Below are 18,097 nucleotides of genomic sequence, written 5' to 3' on the forward strand. Positions count from 1 at the left end.
TTCCAGCTTTTCCCCTGTACCTTCCCATATTATTCAAGCCACAGATTGGCCTCCTCACCTCCTATGAAACCACAGTTGACACCATCACCTATGAATAAAAAACACTTCCCATGGTACTCATTCCTCATTACCTTTCTACTCAAGTGTGGAGACATACACCCTAACCCAGGCCCACCCTCTAATCCTAACCACAAGAGTAACCCTAAAGATTTAAACAAACTTACACAGAACCTTACAAGTATATGTAATAAAATAGCCCCACTGCGTGCCTGGATAGATCAAAATAAACCTGACATACTAGACCTTACAGAAACATGGTTACACCCCAATGTAAAAGACTCAGAAATAATACCTGCAAACTTTGCAATAACCAGAAGAGATAGATCTAAACAATAGCCCTTCTATATCCCTCTACACTCACACAGTCTACACCAGTAATATACCCATCTTTTCCAATGCTGAGGTACTGATCTCTTTTTTCAACCTCAACACATCAAAAATAATTTGCATATTAGTAATATATATCCCACCAGGTCACGATATACCAGTGTTGGAAAATATTTTATCCTGGTCATCCCAAACCATAAACCCCGAAACAATAATCTTAGGAGATGTAAATATAGATTGACAAGCCATAGCTTCCAACTCCCCCACAAATAGTATAAATCTGTATGGTTTATCTCAGCTTATCAATACTCCAACAAGATATAGCAAAGATCTTACCTGCCAATCCACCCTAGACTGGATCCTAGTATCCCACCCCACCAACTACCCCTCTTCAGGTACACTGTCTAGCTCCCTGAGTGATCATCTGCCAGCTTATTCCATTAGAACAAACTCCTAACAACTAAGAGGGCACACTGTAAAATCAGTTAGGAATTCAACTAATTTTTGTCAGTATAAATTCAACAATCTGCTACATGAAATAGACTGGACATCCCTTAAACAACTACCCCTTAATGATGCTGTACTATAGTTTAATAACACCTTCCTTCACATACTTAATACACTAGCTCCCAAACTACCCCTTAATGATGCTGTACTATACTTTAATAACACCTTCCTTCACATACTTAATACACTAGCTCCCAAACTACCCCTTAATGATGCTGTACTATACTTTAATAACACCTTCCTTCACATACTTAATACACTAGCTCCCAAACTACCCCTTAATGATGCTGTACTATACTTTAATAACACCTTCCTTCACATACTTAATGCACTAGCTCCCAAACTACCCCTTAATGATGCTGTACTATACTTTAATAACACCTTCCTTCACATACTTAATACACTAGCTCCCAAACTACCCCTTAATGATGCTGTACTATACTTTAATAACACCTTCCTTCACATACTTAATACACTAGCTCCCAAACTACCCCTTAATGATGCTGTACTATACTTTAATAACACCTTCCTTCACATACTTAATGCACTAGCTCCCAAACTACCCCTTAATGATGCTGTACTATACTTTAATAACACCTTCCTTCACATACTTAATACACTAGCTCCCAAACTACCCCTTAATGATGCTGTACTATACTTTAATAACACCTTCCTTCACATACTTAATACACCAGCTACCAAACTACCCCTTAATGATGCTGTACTATACTTTAATAACACCTTCCTTCACATACTTAATACACTAGCTCCCAAACTACCCCTTAATGATGCTGTACTATACTTTAATAACACCTTCCTTCACATACTTAATACACTAGCTCCCAAACTATCCCTTAATGATGCTGTACTATACTTTAATAACACCTTCCTTCACATACTTAATACACCAGCTCCCAAACTACCCCTTAATGATGCTGTACTATAGTTTAATAACACCTTCCTTCACATACTTAATACACTAGCTCCCAAACTACCCCTTAATGATGCTGTACTATACTTTAATAACACCTTCCTTCACATACTTAATGCACTAGCTCCCAAACTAACCCTTAATGATGATGTACTATACTTTAATAACACCTTCCTTCACATACACCAGCTCCCAAACTACCCCTTAATGATGCTGTACTATAGTTTAATAACACCTTCCTTCACATACTTAATACACCAGCTCCCAAACTACCCCTTAATGATGCTGTACTATACTTTAATAACACCTTCCTTCACATACTTAATGCACTAGCTCCCAAACTACCCCTTAATGATGCTGTACTATAGTTTAATAACACCTTCCTTCACATACTTAATAGTCTAGCTCCCATTCGTATGAAAAGAATCAAAAAGGAACTCAGCACCATGGCGCTCTCTAAGGAATGTAAACACCTGATGAAACAAATGGACTTAGCCTGGATAACCTGGAAACGAAATAAAAATGAACAAAATTATGACAATTTCAAAACACTACGTAACAAAGTGACAAAACTAATCAACAGAGATAAAAACTCATACTATCCCCAGCTTCAACTCTAGCATAAAATCAACCTCAAAAAATGTTGGCATTCCATATCTTCTCTACTTAATCCTAGAACAAACATAGCTGATTTTGGGCTCCTAAAAAAGCTGACTTTGGGCTCCTAAAAAGCTGACTTTGGCTCCTAAAAACACAGGTGGCTAGCTTCATGGCACCCATGTCATACACCGATGCACTGTACAGACACATACATAAATATATGGAACTAGCCATACCCAACAGAACCAAGACGCTCTCCTCCAAAAAAAAGGAAGTCAACCTGGTGGTCCCCTGCCATTAATGAACTCTATAACAGAAAGAAGAAACTGTTGCAGAAAAAGGTGAAGTCCCAGTACTAGAAAAACTCCCTTATTAGCCTCAACAAAAAGTTGACATCTCTCATCAAAACCTCTAAAGCCAGCTATGAAGGCAGAATTGCGACAGTCACTAAAAACAACCACAAAGCCTTCTATAGTTATATCAAGAATCTCCACAGCAATACCCAGATTTGCTCTGAATTACTGGACAATGGTACTTCCTATACTGAGCTAAAAGATATTGCCAACATACTGGCCAACAGATTCAGCATCAACTTTACTCCCCCCCCCCCCAGGAACAATCACAACACCAGAGGAATGCCAGGCACTCAGCATTACTGTAGCACAGGTTAAAGCTGCATTGTCCAAGGCCAAGAATACAGCTTCCATGGGACCCGACAATATCCCTGGATGTGTTCTGCATGAACTACAAAGTGAACTGGCACCACATCTGTATTTCCTGTTCAATCACAGTCTCACCTCAGGCTTTGTCCCTACCAATTAGCGCAATGCTACAGTCATCCCTCTCCATAAAGGGGGAGTGACTACAGACCCTTGGAATTATCACCCTATTAGCCTGATGAGTCTAATATGTAAGGCTATGAAGCACATCATAGGGAATCTCCAAACTCTAGATCCCACACAATTTGATTTTGTGAAAGGTAGATCATGCCTGCTCAACCTGGTTGACTTCTTTGAGTCAAGTCACCAGAGCTGTGGATAAGGGCAAGGCAGTTCATACAGCCTACGTCGATCTGGCCAAGGCCTTTGATACTATTCCCCACTCAGGAATTATTGATAAACTCACCAAACTTGGCATCGACCCCTATATTACTAGGTGGGTTGCAAATTGGCTCACAGATAAAACCCACAATGTGAAAGTAGTGGACTTCAAGTCAGACTGCTAACCAGTCACGAGTGGAGTCCCACATGGATCGGTCCTGGGTCCTCTCATGTTTGGCATCTACTTCTCAGAAGTCCAGGCCAACACGGAGGGACTCTGGCTGATCAAGTTCCCAGATGACTGCAAGGTGGGAGCCATTATTAACTCCCCAAGTGATGTAGACATCCTACAAAAAGGCCTCAGTGAGACCAATGACTGGTGTTGAAACTATGGCCTTAAGCTTAATGCCAAAAAATACGTTGTTATCCCCTTTGGGAAAAACTAAGTTCCCACTAATTACCACATTGATGGGAACCCACTGAACACTGAAGGCATTATAAAAGATCCGGGGACACAAGTTGATAGTAACCTCTCCTTAGACCACCACATTGCCACTGTAGACAGAAAGTCCTTCTATGTGGCACATCACATTACCAAGGGTTTTGCATCCAGGAAGAAATAGGTCATCATCTCTCTCTACTCTTCTCTCATTAGGCCAATCGAGTATAATTCTTCATTTGGCATGTACCTTACTAGACACATGCAACAGCTGGAAAGGCCACAAAAGTACCTCACAAAGGATTCTAGGCCTTAAACACATGTCCTGCATGGACAGACTCAAAAAACTCCAGCTATTCTCTGTCTCAACTTGTCTACTAAGAGGTGATCTCTGCTTGCCTTACAAAGCCATGCCTGACCCAGCTCTGTTAAAAATGCTACATCTAAAGAAATCCCAATCCCTGCCCACCACACACTCCAGAGACCTTAACCTCATTACTACAATCAACAAAACATGCTGGAGGGACAGATTCATAACCCAGAAACTGCCCATGCTCTGGAATAGACTTCCCATACATGTCAAGCAGAGTATCTCACTGGCCGTCTTCAAGAGAAATCTTGATGAGTAGATGGGAAATAGAAAGTTCACCCTGGGGATCACTCCAGTGGCTCTACTTGATAGAGGCACTGAGAACTAACGTCGGGCAGCACAATGCCAGGGCACTTTTATGGGCTAGGCTCCAGGGCCATTAGCCTAGTACACACCTATGAACCTGTGAGAGCACACCCCATCACCTGATACCCCTCCATCACAAATAGCCAAACACTTTAACAAGAACTTCATAAAATCAATATCAGACCTACTAGCACCCCTAATGCTGGACCCCCTCCACCCTTCAACCTATTCAGATACTAACCCTAGACCATCAACTACTTCTAACCCTGTCATTAATAACCCCCCTACTCAACAAAATGTCATACAAACCCTATTCTCATTTCAGCCGATACCTACTGACACCATTAAGAAACTGCTACAAAAACTACAACCCTGCTCCACCTCAGCTGATAATCTTCCACCACACTACCTCAAACTGGCTTCGATATCCTTATAAATAGGTCTTTATCTGAATCAGAAGTACCTACCATATGGAAAAAATCTCACATCACCCCCATCCACAAAGGACACAACTCTTTTGAGCCATCCAATTTCCGTTCTATATCTATCTTTTCACCCATATCTAAAATTCTAGAAAGAGGTATCCATCAGCAGGTAATGCAATATCTATTGCAAAACAATCTTTTAACTAAAACTCAACATGGCCTCTGACCCAGACACAGCACAGCTATAGCCCTATTATCATTTACAGGCGCCATGAACAAGGCCAGAGAAGCAAGATGCTATAAAGCCTCAGTATTCCTTGATTTCTCCAAGGCCTTTGACACAGTGTCTGTCCCCTTACTACTGAACTCTCTGTCTAACTTAAGCTTCTCACATAACACAGTAAAATGGTTTCAGAGCTACCGCAAGGATCATAAACAAGCAGTGAAATGGTCCAATGAATTCTCACCCTTTCTCCACAACCCTTCTGAAGTCCCTCAAGGCTCCATCCTCGGACCCCTACTCTTCAACATTTTCACAAACAGCCTTCACACTACTTCTCACCCTGGAACCTTCATTCAATACGCTGATGATTCCACCATAAGCTCTCAATCCCTACCAGAATTACTTTCAAAAACTCAACAATCCTTTACTGCAGTCGAATCCTGGATAAGAAATGCCCAACTCTTTCTTAATCCAAAGAAGACTAAACCAGTACTCTTTCATCCCAAAACACCTCCCCTGTAACTGATCATTTCAATTTCCTTGCATCTGACAACACTGTTATAGAAATAGTGCAAGAAGCCTAACTTCTAAGAGTTATCATTGAGAATAAACTTTCATTTGACCCCAATATACAGCAAAATATAAAGAAAACTCATCAAAAACTGGGACTCATATAGAAACAAACATTTCTTTACTACAGTAACCAAAACTACCCTTGCTAAAACAGTTTTACTTCCCTCCCTTCTTCACAGTGTCCCTATCCTAACTAATTCACAAACTTGTACCCTAAGCAAGATGAAACAGTGCTACAACAAAGTTGCAAAGTTTGCCACAAACTCTAAATATTACACACACCACTGTAAACTACTGCTAGAACTAAACTGGCTTGAACTCCCCAACCAACTTGCCTTTATTCAGCTATCCACCTTGCACAACCTTATTTTCAAGCCTACTGCCTGCTCTGCACTACCTAGTCTAGTCACACCTTACACACCAAATTGATCCCTATGATCAAAAGACAAACATCTCTTAGCTGTCTCAAAACCCACAAGAAAACCAGGACACTCTCTGTATTCATACTCTGTCTCTATACTATGGAATTCACTACCTCTAGCTACCATGTCTATGCATGGCCTAACCCATTTCAAAGCCTCTTTAAAAAAATCATCTCAAAAATACATGGCTCTGCTCCTGCACAAAGCCTGCCTAATTCTAAGCTCTTCCTCTTCTTCCACACTAGACTTATCCTCTTCTGTCACATTTCATTCCCTCACAATCTCCAAGATGCTAAGGCTCTTCTAACTCCTTCTCTATTTCTATACCATAGCCTTAAGCTACTGCTCAGACTGTAATGCCTCTATTCTTCTTAACTCTCTCACTATCTTTCTGCCTCACTAACTTTCTGGCTATTATTTTCCTGACTGAAACCAACATTCTATTTTTTTCATGTACTATAACAGTCAGTGTCATACATTGCACTACCTACATACTATTTTTGTATACTATCTACTCATAGGCTATGTATATGGTGAGAGATGCTATTATTGTCTATAATGTTTTAACTCTATAGAATTGTCTAGATGTGTTGTATATGTTGTAACGTAATTTATGTTCTTTCAACTTATTTTTGTATAGTATGTCTCATGTTATTTGTATTGTATTGCATTATACTTGTATCTGTATTGTACTTTATGTGGAACTTTTCTCTCCGTGCCTCTGTGGAAAATGGGTTCTATAGACCCAGTCAGACTACCCCAGTAAACAAATGTCAAATAAATAAATAAAATAAATAAATCAAATATCACGCAGTAGAACTGTAAGCAAAATGACTCTGTTGATTACTCTGTTAATTACACTGACAAACTGTATATATGCTATGCATTTAACCTGCATGTAATATTCATTTCTGTAAGGGGCTTTCCCCCGGGCCTCAACTGAAAATGGGCCTTGGCTAAGTTGGACATTCCCGGTCAACAAACATCAAAATAAAATAAAATAAAATAAAATAAAACATGAGAAAGTTAACACTACAGTATTACCGTGACTTTCAAGTGAGTGACCACTTCTTACATTATCAGTCTTTGAGTTATAACAATAAAATGGAAGTATTGGTACCTTATCACAGAACAGGAGTTTGTATTTTCAGGAATGTATTCCACAGTTGTGCATGCATCCATTTAGTGGACTAATATTAATTGCCTCTTATTGCATAAAACTGATATGCATGTATGTTCAGTATCTCACTGTTTAGATTTTTTCATATTTCTTTTTCTGCAATTAACTATTCTTTCAGAAATTTTAATTTTTAGTGAAGAAATGGCTTCACAATTATGCTGTCTTGACTGGGACTTAAATTAGCTTGACACTGCAAAGTTGAATGTGAAATATAGAAGCCGAACAGGGATATACAGATGAGATTGCATTAAACTGTCAAATAGACTGCAATGCCCATTGGGTATGAACAGGAAATAATTATTAGCTCTTTATTTTTGTACTGTTTTATTTAACTGATCATTTTATATTGTAATCATAGTTAGGGAATGTTTTATACTGTAACCAAAGTTAGGGAATGTTTTAGCCAGAGATCTGGAGTGAATCTGAACTAAAAATCCAAGGTATCCACTGTGTTCAACAACAAAAAAAAGTGTATTTTAAGCTTGCATCGGAGTTTTTGAACTAGGCTGCAGTAGTGCAGCAGTTAGCATTGTCGCTTCACAGCAAGAGGTTCCCTTGTTTGATTCTCAGCTGGAGCTCCTTCTGTGTGGTGTCTGCATGTCCTCCCAGCGGTTGAGTGATGTTTAAAGACATGCAGATAGGTGTGCCTTCGTTGAAGGTTGGACATTGGGCTGGCAACTCAGCACTGTAAAAATCCACTGCCAATCATTAGTGGACTGGAGTTCCGCTGTGGTGTCCCCTATCTGGGAGAAGACAAGGACGGCACTTTTTGAACTGTATTTTGCTAAACTGCAGATTCATTTTTGCTGTTTTTACTGCTGTGACTGTTCTTTTCTGCATGTTGAATTTCTAGTACTTCTGTATTTCACAACATAGGCTAAATTCAGACTTGCTGAATCCAGGCTGTTTGGTATTAATTGAGCACTAAAACCAAGAAGACCCTCCTGCACCCTTGTGGCAGAAGTGTGTAGCCCAGGACCCATCTGAGTTGGGGATTGCTGGAGAAAGGTCCAGTTTTGGGCTTTCCTATTGATTAATTTGAGTTAAAACTGTTTAACTTCACTTATGTTTAAGCCCCATGTTTGTGCGTAGCTACACACTGCACTGAGGAGTTTAGCGCTGCCGTGTATAGAAAAACATGAATGCTTAGAAACACAATTTTTCTTTTATATCTGCTGGAGAACTCTCCTTAGCTCCCCTAACTTTCTGTGAGCAATGCAGATATGCATTGTTACCTAGCAAGCAACTCACTTGCATATTCTGAGGCATTGATGCAGTTTTCCACCCTTTGCCCTCCACTCACAAGCAAGCCTTGATACTTCTAGCCTATCCCCACTAGTTACTACAATGTATAACTGCCATAATGGAAGGACAGTTTCCCACCATTTCTCCAGTCAACTTGATTGACATGGGCATCCTAAGGCAATGTAGTAATTGCCTGATGTATACTGACAACCACTTCCTCCTACAGCAAACAAGTACAGCAGTGAGAGATGTAACTATACCAAGAAATTAGAATCAGGCTCTCATATAACAATAGACAAGACATACAACAGGTTGTCAGCACATGCAACTCCCCTCTCACACAAGGTAAGGTCAAGGCAAATAAACCCACATACCCAGAGAAACTCTCTAAGAGCCTCCCAAAAAGACCAGAGACCTCCCACGCGCAAACAGCATACATATACTTGCACACGAACAGAATTCACCACTACACATAACACCCATATCTGTGTCTCAACAATTAAGCCCCTAAGGCAAAACACTGCAAAGCCTAATGTTGTGGTCACAGGTCACTCAATAGTCAGACCCACAGATGTCCCCCTCACCAGGTTGAGCAAGGAGCCGGTCATGGTCAGCTGCCTGTCAGATTCCAGGATCAATCAAATTACACATGTACTCAAGTCACTCAGCAACAAATACCGTTATGACTCTGTCATAGTACATGTTGGTGTGAATGACTTGAAATGTACCTCTATGGACTATATGAAGACAGACATGACTGAACTCTCAGATTATGTGTCCCAGGCAGGTGTGTCCCTAGCCCTAAGCAGCATTCTACCTTCACTTAGGATGATGCCACAATATAGACAAAACATTATTGATTTCAATAATTGGCTTAACTTCTGGTGTCATTCCAGAGGGATCCAGTATCTGTCGGCCTGGGCTGGGAAGACATGGTTGACAGTCCATCTGCTTTGCCAGAGATGGCCTTCACCTGTCTCTTCAAGGCTTTTGGATATTGGAAAAGATGCTTGCCTCCCCCATAGTGCCTTTTTTAGGCAATGTTCAAACAACAAAACTTCCAACGTAAAGAAATCCACTAACAACAAACTCAAGGTCATGATGCCTAATGCTAGGAGCTTAAACTGTAAACTGCACTCCCTAGAAGTACTCTTCACCTTGGAAGATGTTTATGTTTATGCAATCACTGAGACTTGGTTCAAGGCCACTGAGAGCACCGCAGCCATACAAGGTTACAATGCCTTTCATACATTCAGACCCCAAAACGAGTGTGAAAGAACCAGAGGTGGAGGCATATCCATCTTCATTAAATACAAATACACCTCAAGACTAGTGAAACAGTATGACTCTGTTGAGCTACTCCAGGTCCTATTAACCATAGGTCAAATACCCATCCACATCATCGCTAGCTACAGGTCCCCTACCATGAATCAAGAGAAGCACACCGCCTACTTGGACTTGGTAGAGTCACTCAGTATACAGCCAAACACCTTGGTCATGGGAGATTTCAACTATCCTTCCATCGATTGGGTGACTTACAGGAGCACAAACACGATTGCTATGAGGTTCCTGGACTTTGTTAATTCAAATGTCCTGGAAAAGTTGATCCGCACTCCCACAAGGGGTTCAAATGTCCTGGGCTTAGTACTCACCAACATGGGGGGGCACTGCACTACCCTCCCTGGTTAGGTCAGACCACAAATCTGTCTTGTTTGAAGTAAAGATCAAACCTGACACCTCCACAGGAATAAAAAAAGAACTATTGCCTACTAAGCAATGGTATAAAAAGTTTCAAAGCCCCTGCCAACATAGTCAACAATGACACCTGTGGAGACGAATACACAAATACCCTATGCAGCCATTTAAACAAATGCATTGACCCAGCTGTACCCAACAGGAACAAAACCAAGTCTTCTCAAAGAAAACCAAGCCACCCTGGTGGTCTGTAAGTAAAAATAAGCTATACAACAAAAGAAAGAAACTGATATATAAGAGCAAGAGGGAACTTACTCAACAGAGGAAAAATACCCTCCACAGCTTGAACAAGCAAATCAGATATCTTGTTAAGTCCTCTAAGGCTAGCTATGAGTCTAAATTAGCATCCCTAACTAAAGACAATCATAAGGTATTCTTTAGCTATGTCTGAAGCCTAAAAGGGAATGCCCAGCTGTGTGCCAAACTTATAGTGGATGGTACCACTCACACTGATCCTGCGTAAATTCCCAACCTGCTAGCCAACAGATTTGGCAATAACTTCATCTCCCTGTCCCCAACAGACATATCCCAAGGTATTCCTGACACCAGTCCTTTACCAAGTATCTCCAAAGAACAGGTCATACAAGCACTCTCCAAGGCCAAAAACACTGCCTTTATGGGACCAGATAACATCCCAGGCTGCTTACTAAACAATCTAAAACAAGAACGAGCTGAACCACCTGGCACTCTTTTTAACCATAGCCTCAAAACTGGCCTTGTCCTGGCATAGTGGAGAATAGCAACAATAATCCCCTTGCATAAGGGGGTTCCATCAACTGACCTTGGGAACTATCGACCCATAAGCCTAACCAGCCTTATCTGCAAGGTCATGGAAAGAATCATCATGGACCTTATCCACAAGGACATAGGCAGCCTTTAAACCCTTGACCTGACCCAGTTTGGTTTTGTCAATGATAGATCCTTCTTATTAAACTTAGTGGACTTCTTTGAGAATGGCACCAAAGCCTTAGATGAGGGCAAAACAGTACATACCACCTATCTTGATTTAGCCAAGGTCTTTGACACAATCCCCCATTCAGGTATCACAGAGAAACTCTCCCAACTGGGGATTAACCCATACATTACTAAATGGGTATCAAACTGGATCACTGACAGAATGCACACTGCCAAAGTTGGGGAGTCCACCTCTGACAATTGGCCAGTTACCAGTGGGGCACCACAAGGATCTGTGCTGGGCTCTCTACTGTTTAGAATTTATTTCTCTGAAGTCCAGGCAAAGGTAGATGTCCTGTGGCTTACCAAGTTTGCAGATGACTGTAAACTGGGCACAATCATAGAGTCCCCCAGCAATGTTAACATATTACAGAAAGGTCTGACACAGACAAATGATTGGTGCCATGTTCATGGACTAAAACTTAACACACACAAAAAAAAAATGCCTCATCATCCCCTTTGGCAAAGAAGTAGCCCATGATAATTATGATATAGATAGCAACCCTCTAAACTCAAACTCAGTTGTGTGAGATTTGGGAAAATAGGTTGATAGCAATCTCAGCTTCAATCACCATGTGTTCATAGTGATAAGAAAAGCATTCTACATTATGCATCTCATAAATAAGGGCATCACATCCAAGATTAGGAAGGTTGTAGTTCTGTTGCACTTGACCCTTATCAGAGAGTACAATGCTCTCTTCTGTATGTACATCACCAGACACCTGCAGCAACTGGAGAGACCACAGAGGTTTCTAACCAATAGAATTCATGGCCTCCAAAACATGACATACATGGAAAGACTGAAAGCCCTGTCACTGTACTCTGTATCATACAGGCTGCTGAGAAGCAACTTATGCCTGGCTTAAGGAGCAGTCTTGGACCCTGCCCTAATAGAAAAGCTGCACGTCCTCAAATCAAATAGGACAAGAATAACTCATTCCAGGGATCTCAACCTAGCCTCTGACATTAACAGAACATGCTGGAGAGACAGATCTATCTCCCAATGACTGATGCTCCTCTGGAATAAGCTCCTACTCCATGTGAAGCAGAGCTCCTCGATGACCCTGTTTAAATGCAACCTTGACAACTGGATGGGTGATTGTAAATCCACCCTAGGGGTGGCACCTATGTCCCTCATGGACAGGGCAGTCTGTGGTGATCACAGAATCACTCTGCTAACAATGACCATGTAACTATGCTCAATAAGAGCACTTGGGTTATTACATGGTTAGGCCTGTAAAGGCCCTAGAGCCATTAGGCTAGTAACCTCCTATGAACATATGAATATATACCTGCTGCATTAAATTGTAAAATGAATCTCCAGACTACAAAGTCACTTTATAGAGGCTGTAGACTGAAGCAGCTGTCGCATATTTTGTGCATGTCCATCTGTGCAGGCAGTCCTCCTGCCAAATGAGCTACTTATGGTGTTTCTAAACTGAAACTTATGCTTGAGTGGAAAATTAACCAGCTAGACATATAGCTTCCTAATGAAACTGTGTTTTGTGACCTACAGTAAAAATTTATATTAAAGGCATCAATATAACGTAAATGCAAACAGTATTCAAAGTGAAAAAGTATTAGAAAAAATGAAACATTTTTACTGGGAGTCAAGGCCCACTGCAACCCCATTGTGAGGGCTGGACTCAATGATATCATCTCACAGATTGTTGTTTTCCAGAGAGAGAGAAATCTCTGAGATACCTCTAATTTCAGTCTTCTGGGACAAAACCTGGTAACTGCAAGCTAATGATCGTACAAAGGAGTGTTGATTATTAGTGTATCAATAATAAGGCTGGCACCCTATACGTATATGTAATGTGTGTGTGTGAGCACGTGCATGTTTCTGTGTGCAGGTGCACCTCTATATGTCTGAAGAACTTGGGGATTCTGCATATCTTCTCTCATTGCTATGGGGCAGATGTGCCCCTTCCACACCAGTGCAGTGACCCTGAAGTTAAATATATGAGGGTGCAAGCAGGCAGAGTCTGTCTGTGTGGGGGCTGTGTGACTCAGGTTCCAGTGAATTTTTTCTTTGAAATGAGTTTTATTCACTGTGCTGCTGTCAAAGTTTTATTCTGGTATTCTTGCTTCCTTAAATCACTGAATTATTGTGAATTTCAGTTTTGTAATGTGGATCAATTAGACATTTACATCCAGAAGAAGTGATCAGATGCTCTGTTTCCAAGGTTTGCATGTGGTGCTATGAGTGAGGAACTGGCTCCTTTTGAGGGACTATAGACCATTCTTGATTAATTCTTGGAAATGCCCGGAGATAGCTAATTCATGAATGATTTGTCCCTGTGGGCTACACTTTTGGCCAAGGTTCAGTATCTGGGTTCCACCTGACTGATCCCAAATCAATATCTAGGTCTCTTATTTCCTATTCACTATCCCCGGTGCTGCAAAGTGGCAGCTTATTGTACTCTGGTAAGGTTGGAGACATTACCCATAGAGACCCCTGGGAAGGAATAATCACTAGACATAAGGAAAGGGTTATGAAATTTCTAGGATCATATTGACAGCCTGGTGTTGAACAGCATATTATAATTGGTGGAAAATCCTGTAAAGAACCTTAATTGAGTGATTTTTGCTTTCTAGACATAAAAGTGAATCAAGAAGGTTCAGACCTCTCAAATGTACCTATTTTGGGTGAAAACACCTACTTTCAGTCCTGATTTATTTCTGGACGTGATGCACCTAGCTTTGGAGGCATGCCTCTGTTTTCAGTCTTGATTTATCCTTTCACACAATTTCCAAATCTCCCTCAACACACCTTTGTATTTTGAAGCTGTTTGGTGCACAGAGGATCATGCTACATGACCAACATACTAGTGGCACCAATAATTTACAAAACAACAGTTCAGAAGCAAAATTAAATTACCTTGTGTGGTAGAATTTTGCAATACAGTTCCTTAAAGTCTACAGATTTCACACTACCTGTTTGGGCTTTTCATCCAGAAAAAAGGAGGACATTGTCCCATTGCACACATCCCTCATTAGACCCATTATAGAGTACAACGCCCCATTTGGTATGTACCTCACAAGACATCTGCAACAGCTGGAAAGGCCGCAGAAATACCTCACTAAAAGAATCACAGGCCTAAAGCAGATGCCCTATGCTGACCGTCTAAAAAAACTCCAGCTATACTCTGTGGCATATCATCTACTCAGAGGTGATCTCTGCTTAACATACAAGGCCATGCCAAACCCTGAGCTGTTGGACATGCTTCACTTAAAGAAATCCCAATCCCTCAGAGCCACATGCTCCAGGCATCTAAACCTTGTCATCACAATGAACAAAACATGCTAGAGGGATAGGTAACTGACCCAGAGATTCACCATACTCTGGAATAGACTGCCCATACATGTCAAGCAGAGTGCCTCCTTGGCCCTCTTCAAAAGGAACTTTGACGATTGGATGGGAGATAGGAAATTCACCCCGGGGATCACGTCAGTCACCCTGCTAGACAGGGGTCCAGGGAAGTAAATATTTTGGGAAGAAATATCCAATGAATTATTATGGCTAGGCTTGTATAGGCCCTAGGGCCGATAGCCTAGTACCAACCTATGAACCTATAATGTGCTTATATTTTTTTATCATGTTTGCTACTCTTTGTTTTTTAAATGTGTTTCTGAGTGGTATCCCACATTCCTATTGGAAACAGGAAAAGTTATGTCCTATTTGGTATTCAGATTTTATGCAAATTAGATCTTCATATTTTGGCTGGATATATTTACTTTTCACAGGCCTTTGTACCTAGTTCAGAGGTATGAGAAGGTGTATTTAAGTCACCTACTTGGCTATTAAGTATCTTTAGCAAAGGAACAGAACATGTGTCATATCGGTCTGGTGATTCACTAAAAGGTTAAAATTAACGGGAGCAAAAAATTTCAAGTAGGAAGTGTACTGTCAAGGATGTGAATTTTAGTTATTAGCAGACGGTTCCATTTATTCAAAAGCATTCATACATAACTTTTTTTTTACTCACAGGGTACCAATGAAAAAAGCAAGACAAAAAAAAAAAAACAAAAACAAATAAAAGAAGCATATTCATGCCATCCAAAGATCATAATACAAAAAAATTACCATAATTTTCTGAATCATCAATGTCACAATTAGATTAAATTGTAAGCCCAACATTAAGAACTTTATATATGCCCTTTAATAGCTTTGACTATCTCTCTACTTCTTTGGAGCAAGACACATTTAACAATCAATCTTATTTTATGTTATCCATAAGTAAAAATAAACAAGATGTCAGGCTCTAAGCCATTTAAACACTACTGTCAACCCTGAATGAAACACATTTTCCTTCATTATCTGGATATCTCACATTCATAATAGCTCCATACATTAATAGGTCTTTAGGACGTGTAAAATATTTCACACAACCACACTGGCTGTTTGTCTCAATATATGCACTACTGTTGATTAAAATAATCACACACTTGCTACCCTGCCCAACTGCATGCTAGCTGCGGTTTACAATCAAAATTTTGAATGCCGTTATGTGAACTTTGATTGTCGAAAGGCAGCTTGTCAAAGTCTCATAACGGCAATTTGAAATATGTGGAACCCACAACAGTGAATGCTAGTCTGCATTCACTGAGATTGACATACTGATTGGAGATAGCACTGTAGTGGGGATCAGAAACTTTGCCCTTTTCCTCACTGTAGTGCGATCTCAGAGTTGTAATATATAAGTAGCAGGGGGTGTGGGGCACAGCCCCCTACATGGGGGGTGCAGGGGGTTTGCCGTCCCTGCAAAATGTGTGCTGAATGTCACCGGATGTTCAGGTAATTTTGAAAAATGTGAACAAGTTGAATTCGAATTGTTGACATTTTTCTGTTTCATTATTTTGATTGGTCGATGTTGTATATTTCAACAATGTTTTTTGAGTAAGTAATTACTTGCAAAAACGTCGAAATTTTGAATGTAAACCGCTAGCTGATTATTCTAGTCCAGATGCTAATATTTGCACATTCCGGATGATGTAACATTGCAAATGACTATTCCAGCCACCATGTTTACAAAGCTGTTTTGTGGTTAGTAGCCTGCTTGTTTTTATACATTGCTCATTATGACTCTTTAATTGTAGAGTCTGCTAAATCTGTTCTTATAGATAAAAGAGCTCACATGGAGGTTATATGAACAAAGGATGGCAGATATGCTTAGATACTGCATTGCTCTTGTATTATTTTTGCATGGAATGACAGGCATTTTTGAAACAGTATTATATTTAGAATGACGAAGTAAAAAACCTTAGGACACACCACGAGAAGTTCCAATTCTGCTTTTATTCAATTGAACATAAAATATAAAAAATAATAAAAGATAAGCGCTTTCGCGTGCTGGAAGTGCACGCTTCCTCAGATCTCATTTTATAACAAGAATTACTTGATTTTTATATTAAACTATAACCAATACAAGTTCTTCTTCAATTAAGGATAATTGGCAATTAATGCAAAAGCTATTCTTAAGCACAGATACAAAACTTCCTGCTGAAAGCAGTTTGAATGTGAACCTAAGCTCACATTCAATTAACGAAGGGTTGACCATGAAAGTATTATTAAAAGGTGAACATATTATTCATAGGTTCATAGGTTCATAGGTTCATACTAGGCTATCTGCCCGAGGGCATTTACAAGCCTAGCCCATAGTTTTGTGGCTTACGCCACCCCTTTAGTATGGGGAACTATACCCATTATTTTGCTGTGCCTCTGTTGAGCAGTGACACTGAGGTAATCCCTGGGGTATATCTGCGATCTCCCATCCATTGGTCAAGATTTCTCTTGAACAAGGCCAGCGAGGTGCTCTGCCTCACATATACCGGGATTTTATTCCACAGCATAGGGAGTCTTTGGGTGATGAATCTATCCCTCCAGCACGTGCTATTCATTTCAAAGACCTCTGAGGCAGTCAGTCAGTGAATATTCATGCTAAAGTTTCATCAACATAAACACACGCTAATACTATGAACTTAAAAAAATTTTTTTAAAAACGTATAAACAGTTCTTTGCAACAAGACAACCTCAATTCACTTGCTTAAGTTGTCATACAAAAAATCAAACAGCTCTCTCATCCTGTTTGAACTGAACTGTTAGTACTCCGTGATAAGCATGATATCTGCTATTACAATCTGCTGACACCCTTCATAACTCCTATTAAACAGTTCTAAGAAATATATATATACGGCTGATAAATGATGTTTACATTGAGTGCAGGTTAAAAAGTTTTTCTGTGAATCTTAATCATCTCAGCCTGTCAGTGAGACAGAACAAATCTGTCTCGTCTGCCGTGTTCACGACCAAGTTGTACTCTGACCCGACTGGGCTCTTGTGTGTAGTAAAAACCAATATAATACTGCATACTGAAGCTGCGTTGAACTGTTATGTTTTAAATAAAAACTAATGTTCAATGACATTTATTTACCGTTGCAAGTTAAGAACAATTCCTGTTTATAAAATCTAGAGCATCTCATCAAAATACTAAAATAAAATAGACAAATTTCATCTAACATAGTTATCCTAAGGCTGCACTCAAATACAGCAGAGGACTTATAAATAATGAAAGTTAACTGTATTTCTGCAAGCGGAAGCAGCATATGGCTGCTGAATTTACATTCCGCTTGCAGTCTACTATACGTTCACTTTGCAAATGTTAGGGCAGAAATATTCTCCAATCTTATACATAAAAATAAACATTTAAACATTTAAAAACAGAATTTGGCCTGAG

The sequence above is a fragment of the Protopterus annectens genome, chromosome 9.part0 (genome assembly GCF_019279795.1).
Source record: "Protopterus annectens isolate FY-2018-M chromosome 9.part0, PAN1.0, whole genome shotgun sequence".
NCBI classification, from domain to species: domain Eukaryota; kingdom Metazoa; phylum Chordata; order Ceratodontiformes; family Protopteridae; genus Protopterus; species Protopterus annectens.